The sequence below is a fragment of the Myotis myotis genome, unplaced genomic scaffold, assembly GCF_014108235.1.
Source record: "Myotis myotis isolate mMyoMyo1 unplaced genomic scaffold, mMyoMyo1.p scaffold_m19_p_2, whole genome shotgun sequence".
In the NCBI taxonomy this organism is placed as follows: Eukaryota; Metazoa; Chordata; class Mammalia; order Chiroptera; family Vespertilionidae; genus Myotis; species Myotis myotis.
The window spans coordinates 113,693,607-113,704,461 of record NW_023416324.1 but is presented as its reverse complement, the minus strand read 5'-3'; positions in this window follow the sequence as shown (position 1 = coordinate 113,704,461).

The following is a 10,855-nucleotide window of genomic DNA, read 5'->3' as shown; positions in this document are numbered from 1 at the left end:
ATGGGTGAGCTGTAGAGGGCATGCGGACAAAAGTCACCACACGTGGTACCCTCACTGCCACTCAGCAGCAACAACGGCTGACACTAGATTCCTTTTGAAAAACAGCTATCTGTGCAGCTTGTAGAAACACTAAAGGATCTCAGGACTGAGAATCAGTTCACACTTAATGTCTTCTCTAGCTATTGCACTGGCAGCTGAATGGGGTCAGGTTTTCATCTCATGCAATATGATGTGACAATTCATCTTTCGATGAGTGTAGCAAATTTCCTGAAAGCTGCATAGGAGAGAGCTAGGCACAGTCCTAGGTCCTTTACATGAACAATCCCACTTCATACTTGTGAAGTGATTTACCACAAAACTAACCAAGTTGAAGCTTCAGGGCCATCTACTTGTATAACATCTTTCAAGGTGCTTAGAGGGACCCAAAAATGACTTCACACGGTCACATTTTTGGAAAAATGTTAAATGTAAGATATGTTTACTGTAACTAATTAAAATGCTGTCTCTTTTCATTCAGGTTTCTTACTGTCATGTTTCCCTTTTGTCAGGTGCCATCCAGTATCTGTGGGAATTTTGGAGATCTGGCTAATGAGAAGTTGTGTTGGGATTATACTTAGTTTGGTTCCTCAGGATAGTTTTAGGTGTTTTACAACCATCCAGGAATGCTTCTCTGCCTACTATGCCGATTCATCGTGAAACAATGCTTCAGAGACCATGTCAGATGAAGGGGACCTATAGCACATCAGACTGGGTACGTGGCTGTGGACAAGAAACAAGACCTGAAAAAACAGAGTCAGAAGCCAATCTCTGAAAAATTTTTCAAGTCACCAGATGTGTACAATTGTAAGAGGAGGATTGAATTCTCACTGATGCTTAGAGGAAATGGAAGTTCTCCCTTAGCAAGAATATTCTATCTAATAATAGACAAAGATTGAAATTGACTGTACCTTCGCTACGCCTCCCATGGGCTAATCAGCAAGATATGCAAATTAATCACCAACAAAGATGGTGGTTAATTTGCATACGTAGGCGCGAAGTGGCGGAGCGAAGACTGAAGGCAGCCCCGGCCGGAGCAGCGAGGGCTATGAAGGCGGCTCCGGCCGGAGTGGCACTGGTTTTCCTCCAGCAACCGGGACCCAGGCCTACTGCATGAATCTTTTCGTGCAACAGGCCTCTAGTACTGTATAATTCAGAATATACAATTGTAACAGCATTATACTATGCCCTCCCCACTTTTTTTATGGGAGTTATGTGAAATAAAATAATAGAATTCCTATGAAAGTTGGGCATAACCTAATATCATCCCAGCTTATATGCAAGTTATTACAAAGTTTGTATCTTATTATGTATGTTGTAAGTTACACAAGTAAAACAAGAAAAATGTACATGTAAGTATATTCTAAAATAATGTAACAATAGACATGTACAGAGCATGTCTTATGTGTTTGGCACTGTGCTAAGCACTTTATAGATAATTTATTTAATCTTCACAACAACCTTTTGAGGTAGGTATTATTGTTATTCTCTTACTGGCTTTTATTTTTTAAAGTCTAAACCCATTTTTGAGACCAAAATTTGAGCTGAGAGATGAGCACTTTTCTGGGAAGCATGACTGAAAAAGGCCTTTTGTCAGGATAAAGCTCCAAGGACTGGAGCAGCCCTCAGTGGCTGGGGTCCCAGGCAGCAGCCACGATGTGCTAAGGTCAGCGAGGCCAAAGCACGATGTGGAAAGAGCTGCATGCAGACCTGAAGGAAGCACGTGGGCTGGGACAATGAGCCAACACTTCAGCAGAAATTAGGAGAACATCTAGCAGGGTAGAGGCCCTAGATTATGATTATGTTGATTTATACAAATTAAAGAAATAAATTTTGGGGCCTCTGAACTTGAGGACTAATACAGGGTTGGCAAAAGTAAATTTACACGTGTAAGTATGTGATACACAGAATTTATTCTTGTATTAATTAATGTTATTTTCCATATGAACAACTGTAAACCTACTTTTGCCCCACCCTGTATTTATATCATCTTTCTAAGTTTTTCTCTGTGAAAATAAAATCAAAGGAACTATACACCTTAGCTTCACTTCCTTTAAAATCTGGGTTAACTAACAAAAAGAACATTGGTTTTAGAGCCAAAATTAACTGGGTTCAAATCCCAGTTCTGCTATTTATTAGCTAAGTGACCTTGAAAATTTTATTAAAATCTCCCCAAGCCTCAGTTTCTTCAACTGTAAAATGGGTGTCATTGAGGGAATTTCTTTAGGCAGTGCATTTGAAACTCCTCAGTTGCTACTATACAGTAGGCACTTAAATATTGGTTCCATTTTTAAATGAAAATACAATCTAAACACATTTTCTGGTGAAAAGTGTTGCAGAAGCACAAATTACAGAGTTCCAACATCATCTAGCTAACAGTAACGTTAAAGAATTTAGAACTCACTCAACATCCCCCCCCCCCCCCCAGCTTTCTAAACCTGGAAACCAAGAAGGTAAGGGGTATCCATCTGCCACAGCCCTCTGAATATGAATTGACATGAAAGCTGTCACAGTCTGTTTGCACAGGCCTACTTGGCTCTGAGGCAGGTAGATCTGCTTCAGTTAGAACCTAATCCTGCTCACCTCATACTCACAACTTCCTCCCTAAAACCAGCGAGAAAGAAAAACAATAGTCCATTTAAGTAAATGATGCTAAAGCCTGATTTCAACCATCCATGTATTCAGAAGATTTCAAATACTGATTACTGTTCCCTGTATAAACACAGGTGGCGGGGGTACTACCTGCTCCCCACTATCTTCCTAATAAATGATGATATATTCCCCCTACCCCCTACCGGCAATTCTTATTTTATTTTAAGACAAATTAAATAAGTCTAGGTCTAGACAAAAAAATTATATTGCTTCCCCTCCCCTTCTCTCAATTTTCTGATTCTGGTTCTGGGACTTTCTCTCTGTCTTTCCCCCAATCATCCATCCAAAGTGATCACTTCCTCTTGCTGCCCACTGTGATTTCCCACTCGCTGGGCTATTAGTGTCTCTTTCCTCTCTGCCTTGTCTCTATGTTCTGCTAACTAACCCTAAAGAAAGGTGTGCCTCTGACTGGGTCCTCACCCTGAGCTACCCAGGCATCTCCTATTTTGCCTGCCTATATGTTACACAAAAGGTTGTGTAAGGAAGCCTGAGTTTACTGGTTTGGTGGCCCACATAGAGTCTGCATCCCAGCCCAGCTCTGAATGAAGCACTCAATAAACTTCTGACTCCATACTGCTCTGTGTGAAATGGTAAGGGCCTGCCCCTTGCAGTAACCCACTAAGGAGGAATAATGGGTAGACAGATTAGATTCAGGATTAGAGATTAGAGCAGTTACTTGTAAGTCTGACTGTACCATAAAATAATCAATGGATCTTGTAAATAATATTGAAGTCCTAGCCTCACTCCACCTGATGTAATTGATCTGATATGGGATGACAGATGGGTGTTTTTTTAAATTGTGGTAGGAAATACATAAAATTTCCATCATAACCATTTTTAAGTATACAAGTTCAGTAGTGTTGGGAAACAGATCTCCAGTGCCTTTTATCTTGCCAGATTGAGCTGTATACTCTTAAACAACAAACACTGACTCCCCTCTTAAGCCCTGGTAACCACCATACCACTTTCCGTCTCTATGAATATGACTACTTTAGATATTTCTTTGTCTTTTTGTGACTTGCCTATTTTACTCAGCATAAAGTCCTCTATGTTAAGCCAAGTTTTAGCATTAGGCAATATTATTTTAAGGCTAAGTAATATTTCATTGTATGTACATATCATATTGTGTTTATCCATTCATCTTATGATGGACTTCTTGGCTATTGTGAATAATGCTGATATGAACATGGGTGTGCAAATAAATCTTCAAACCCTGCTTCAGATTGTTTTGGATGATACCCAGAAGTGGGATTGCTGGACCATATGATAATTTAATTAAAATATCTTTATTGATTTCAAAGAAGGGAGAGGAGAGAGAGATAGAAACATCAATGATGAAAGAATATCATTGATTAGCTGCCTCCTGCATGCCCCATACTGGGTATCAAGCCTGAAACCTGGGCTTGTGCCCTGATTGGAATGGCTCCATTTTTAATATCTTAAGGAACCTCCATACTGTTTGTTCTCCATAGCAGCTGTACCATTTTACATTCTCATTGACAATGCCCAAGGATTCTAAATTCTCCAAGAGCACAAGCCAACATTTTCTATTTTCTGTTTTGTTTGTTTTATAATAACCATTCTAATGGGTGTGAGAAATGAAGGTGATACCTCATTGTGATTTTGATTTGAATTTCTCTTATGACTAGTGATAATGAGCACCTTTTTATGTGTCTGTTGGTCTTTTATATATCACTAGAGGCCCAGTGCACAAAATTTGTGCACTCGGGGGGGGGGGGGTTCCTCAGCCCGGCCTATGCCCTCTTGCAGTCTGGGACCCCTCGGGGGATGTCCACCTGCTGGCTTAGGCCTGCTCCCTGGGGCATCGGGCCTAAGCTGGCAGTCAGACATCCCTCTGGTAGCCCGGGAGCCCTCGGGGGATGTCCACTTGACAGTGGGGAGCAGGCCTAAGCTGCAGTCGGACATCATTAGCACTGCTGAGGAGGCAGGAGAGGCTCCCACCACCACCGCTGTACTGGCAGCCATCAGCCTGGCTTGTGGCTGAGCAGAGCTTCCCCTGTGGGAGCGCAGTGACCACCAGGGGGCATCTCCTGTATTGAGCGTCTGCCCCCTGGTGGTCAGTGTGTGTCATAGTGACCAGTCATTCCCAGTTGTTCTGCTGTTAAGGTCAGTTTGCATATTACCCTTTTATTATATAGGATAGAGGCCTGGTGCATGGGTGGGGGCCAGCTGGTTTGCCCTGAAGGGTGTCCTGGATCAAGGTGGGGGTCCCGCTGGGGTGCCTGGCCAGCCTGGGTGAGGGGCAGAGGGCTGTTTGCAGGCTGGTCAAGCCCCACAGTGGAGACCCTCACCCCATGGGAGTGTGGCCAGTCTGAGTGAGGGGCTGAGGGCTGTTTTTAGGCTGGCCACAGCCCCTTCAGGGTGGGGGACCCTACTGGGGTGCCTGGCCAGCCTGGTTGAGGGGCTGAGGGCCATTTTCAGGCTGGCCATGGCCGCAGGCTGGAAGCAGGTATCTTGGATTTATTTAACTTCTATAATTGAAACTTTGTAGCCTTGGTCCCAATCAAAGCCTGGGTTGCCCCTGGCAACCCATGTTCCCAGTCCCTCCTTGAGCGGAGGCCACACTGGCTGGAAGCAGGTATCTGGGATTTATTTATCTTCTATAATTAAAACTTTGTAGCCTTGAGTGGGGCTCAGGGCTGGCCAGGGCAGGTGGGAAGCTTGGCTTCCTCCATTGCCAGAGGCAACCTAAGCCTCCTGCTCACTTCAGCTCCGTGGTCGCCGCCATGTTTGTGATGGACTGACAGAGTGAGGGTGTGATGGTAAATTTGCATATTACTCTTTTATTAGATAGGATCTTTGGAGAAATATCTATTCAAGTCCTTTGGCCATTTTTTAAAAAATATATTTTACTGATTTTTTACAGAGAGGAAGGGAGAGGGATAGAGAGTTAGAAACATCAATGAGAGAGAAACATTGATCAGCTGCCTCTTGCACACCCCCCACTGGGGATGTGCCCGCAACCAAGGCACATGCCCCCGACCAGAATCGAACCTGGGACCCTTGAGTCTGCTGGCTGACGCTCTATCTACTAAGCCAAACCGGCCAGGGCATTTTTAAATTAGGTTATTTGATTTTTTGTTGTTGTTGAGTTGTAGGATTTCTTTGTATATTCTGGATATTGATCAGATATATGATTTGCAAATATTCTCTCCCAATCCATAGATTGCTTTGTTATTCTGATGATTGTGTCCTTTGACACACAAAGTTTTAAGTTTGAATTATTTCCATTTGTCTAGTTTTGCTTTTGTTGTCTGTGTTTTTGATGTCACAGCCAAGAAACCATTGCCAAATCCACTGCATTAAGGTTTTCCCCTGTTTTCTTTTTTTATTTATTGTTTAAAGTTTTTCCCCAATTGACACCCCCCCCCACCATTTCCACCCCGGGGCAAGCCCCCACTGCCCCAGTGTCTGTGTCCATTGATTATGCTAATATGCATGCATACAAGTCCTTTGGTTGTTCTCTAATTCCCCCCTCCCCTACCATTTGTCTCTGGATCTATTCTTGTTCTTCACATTATGTTGATCATTGTATCCCACATATGAATAAGATCATGTGATATTTATCTTTCTCTGACTGGCTTATTTAGCTTAGCATAATGCTCTCCAGTTCCATCCATGCTGCTGCAAATGGTAAAAGTTCATCCTTTTTTATAGCGGTGTAGTATTCCATTGTGTAGATAGATGTACCACAGTTTTTTAATCCATTCATCTGCTGATGGGCACTTAGGTTGTTTCCAAATCTTAGCTATCATAAATTGTGCTGCTATGAACATAGGGGTACATATATCCTTTCTGATTGGTGTTTCTGGTTTCTTGGGATATAGTCCTAAAAGTGGGATTACTGAATCAAATGGGAGTTCCATTTTTAACTTTTGAGGAAATTCCATACTGTTTTCCATAGTGGCTGCACCAGTCTGCATTTCCACCAGCAGTTCACAAAGGTTCCTTTCTCTCCACATCCTCTCTAGCACTTGTCATTTTGTTGATGATAGCCATTCTGACAGGTGTGAGATGGTATCTCATTGTTTTGATTTGCATCTCTCAGATGATTAGTGAATTTGAGCATGTTTTCATGTGCCTCTCGGCCTTCTGTATGCCCTCTTTTGAAATGTGTCTATTTAGGTCCTTTGCCCATTTTTTGATTGGATCATTTATCTTCCTATTGTTAAGTTGTATGAGTTCTCTGTAAATTTTGGAGATTAAACCCTTATCAGAGATAATATTGGAAAATATGTTCTCCCATGCAGTGGGCTTTCTTGTTGTTTTGTTGATGGTTTCTTTTGTTTTGCAGAAGCTTTTTATTTTGATGTAGTCCCATTTGTTGATTTTCTCCTTAGTCTACATTGCCCTAGGAGCTGTGTCAGTAAAGATATTGCTACAACATATGTCTGCTATTTTGCTGCATATGTAGTCTTGTAGGATTTTTATGGTTTCCCGTCTTACAATTAAGTCCTTTAACCATTTTGAGTTTGTTTTTGTGTATGGTGTAAGTTGGTGATCTAGTTTCATTTTTTTGCGTGTATATGACCAAATTTCCTAGCACCATTTATTGAAGAGACTGTCTTGACTCCATTGTCAAATATAAATTGAGCATAATGGCTTGTGTCTATTTCTGGGTTCTCTGTTCTGTTCCATTGGTCTATATGTCTGTTCTTGTGCCAGTACCAGGCAGTTTTGAGAACTGTGGCTTGGTAATATAGCTTGATATCTGGTATTGTGATTCCTCCAACTTTGTTCTTCTTTCTCAGAATTGCTGTGGCTATTCGAGGTCTTTTTTTATTCCAGATGAATTTTTGGAGAGTTTGTTCTAGATCTTTGAAGTATGCCATCGGTATTTTAATAGGATTGCATTAAATCTGTAGATTGCTTTGGGTAGTATGGAAATTTTAATGATGTTTATTCTACCAAACCATGAATACCCTCTATTCTTCCATTTGTTTATGTCTTCCTCTATCTATTTTTTAATGTCCTGTAGTTTTCCAAGTACAGGTCTTTTACCTCCTTAGTTAAGTTTATTTCTAGGTATCTTAATTTTTTTTGGTGCAATGGTAAATGGGATTGTTTTTTTAGTTTCACTTTCTGTGAGTTCATTTTTGGTGTATAAAAAGGCTATAGATTTCTGGTTGTTAATTTTGTATCCTGCTACATTGCCAAATTCATTTATTAGGTCTAGTAGTTTTTTTAATGGAGTCTTTGGGGTTTTTTTATATATAGTATCATGTAATCTGCGAATAGGTCAGTTTTACTTCTTCTTTTCCAATTTAGATGCCCTTTATTTCTTCTTTTATGGGGGGGCTGCTGGAAAGCACAGCAGGTGTTTTTAAATATGTTGGCTGAACCCAGGACGCTGGCAGAGCCACTCCCTGGAGGCGGTCCTAGCCAAGAGGCAAGGACACCACTCAGTCTGACCTTTCCTGCCAGGTACTAGGGGGTGGATCCCATTATGTTGCCAGGAACTCAAGGCCCACCCATATGTGATGTAATTTCATGTTACTTCAAGTATATATTAAACTTACTTTCGGTGTTGGGGGCTCTGTTCATCTATCAGGGGGCAGACGCCACACCCGGTCCCAGCTTCTTCTATTTTTGTGTCTTGTCTCATTATTTCATTTTTCCTTAATCCTCTTCACATTCTACTCAAGATTCATGAACCCCTGCATTCTCTCTTTCAGTGCTGGTCACGGGAAGAGAGAACGCACCCCCATATTCTTGTCTGATCACTGTGGCTAGCACTTCCAGTACTATATCAAACAGGAGTGGTAAAAGTGGGAATCCCTGTCATATTCCCATTCTCAGGGGAAATGAGCTTAGTTTTTGCCCATTGAGTATGATGTTGGCTGTGGGTTTGTCATATAAGGCTTTTATTTATGTTGAGGTATGATCCCTTTATTCCCACTTTGCTGAGGGTTTTTATCAAAAAAGGGTGTTGGATTTTGTCAAATGATTTTTCTGCATCAATTGATAGATTATGTGAATTTTGTCTCTCAATTTGTTTATGTGATGTATCACATTTATTGATTTGCAGATATCATACCATCCTTGCATCTCTGGAATAAATCTCACTTGGTCATGGTATATGATCTTTCTAATGTAATGCTGAATCAGATTTGCTAGAATTTTGTTGTTCATCTATGTTCATCAAGGATATTGGCCAATAGTTCTCTTTTTTTTGTGGTGTCTTTATCTGGTTTTGGAATTAGGGTAACACTGGCTTCATAGAAGGAGCTTGGAAGTGTGCCTTCGTCTTGAATTTTTTGGAATAGTCTGAGGAGGATAGGTTTTAGTTCTTCTTTGAATGTTTGGTAGAACTCCCCTGTAAAGCCGTCCAGACCAGGGCTTTTGTTTGCTGGAAGATTTTTGATCGCTGCTTCAATTTCTTTGGTAGTTATCGGCCCACTCAGGTTTTTTTATTCTTCCTGGTTGAGTTTTGGGAGCTTGTATTTTTCTAAGAACATGTCCATTTTGTCTAGGTTGTCCGTTTTTTTGGAATAGAGTTGTTCATAGTACTTTTTCATAATCCTTTGTATTTCCATGGGATTTGTTGTTACTTCACCTCTTTCATAACTGATTTTGTTTATTTGGGTCCTCTCTCTTTGCTTCTTGGTGACTCTGGCTAGAGGTTTATCAATCTCGTTTATCCTTTCAAAAAACCACATCTTGGTTTTGTTGATCTTTTTATTTATTTTTGTCTCTATGTTGTTTATTTCCACTCTGATCTTTATTATTTCCTTCTTTATGCTTATGCTGGGCTTTTCTTGTTGCTCTCTTTCTAACTCTTTGAGTTGTAGGGTTAGGTAATTTATTACCTTTTTTTTTTTTTTTTTTTTTTTTTTTTTTTTTTTTTTTTTTTTTTTTAGGTAGGAATGTAGAACTATGGATTTCCCCCTCAAGACTGCTTTCTCTGTGTCCCATAGATTTTGGATTGTTGGGTTTTCTTTGTTGTTTGTTGCCATGATGCTTTTTATTTCTTCTTTGATCTCTTTGGTAACCCAATCATTTTTTAATAGCATGCTAGTTAGCCTTCAGGTGTTTGATTTTTTTTCATTGTTTTTATTGTAGTTGATTTCTAATTTTACGCCATTGTGATCTGAGAAGATGCTTGATATGATTTCTATCTTCTTGAATTTGAAGAGACTTTACCTATGTCCCAACATGTGGTCTATCTTTGAAAATGACCCATGTGTGCTTGAGAAGAATGTATATTTTGTGGCTTTGGGGTGAAATGTTCTGAAGATGTCAATTAAGTCCATTTGATCTAGTGAGTCATTTAGGATTGATGTTTCTTTGCTGATTTTTTGTTTAGAGGATTTATCCATTGGTGTTAGTGGGGTATTAAAGTCCCCTACTATGACTATATTGCTGTCAATCTCTCCCTTGATATCCTCCAGAAGTTTTTTTATGTATTTGGGTGCTCCTATATTGGGTGAATATATGTTTACCAGAGTTATATCTTCTTGTTGAATTGCTCCCTTTAGTATTATGAAGTGACCTTCTTTATCTCTTGTTATGGCCTTCACTTTGAGGTCTATTTTGTCAGATATAAGTATTGATACTCTACCTTTTTTTCATTTTCATTCACCTGGAAAACCTTTTTCCAATCCTTCCCCATCACTCTGTGTGAGTCCTTTGTTCTGAGGTGGGTCTCCTGTAGACAGCTGATATATGGGTCATGTTTTCTTATCCACTCAGCTACCCTATGTCTTTCAATTGGGGCACTTAATCCATTTACATTTAAAGTTATTATTGATAGGCACTTGCTTGTTGCCATTTTTATTCTTTATGCCTGTGTTCCTTCTTCCCTTCCTATTTCTTTTTTTCACAGCAGTCCCTTTAGCATTTCTTGCATTGCTGGTTTGGTGGTAATAAACTCCCTTAGTCCTTTTTTTATTTGTGGAGCTTCTGATTTCACCCTCAACTTTGATTGATAGCCTTGTTGGATACAGTATTCTTGGATTCAGATGCTTGCTTTTCATGATTTTGTATATTTCATTCCATTCGCTTCTGGCCTCATGTGTTTCTGTTGAGAAATCAGTTGATAGTCTGATGGGAGATCCCTTGTAGGTAACTTTCTGTCTCTCTCTGGCAGCCTTTAAGATTCTTACTTTGTCATTGGTGTTTGCCAATTTAATTAGAATGTGTCCTG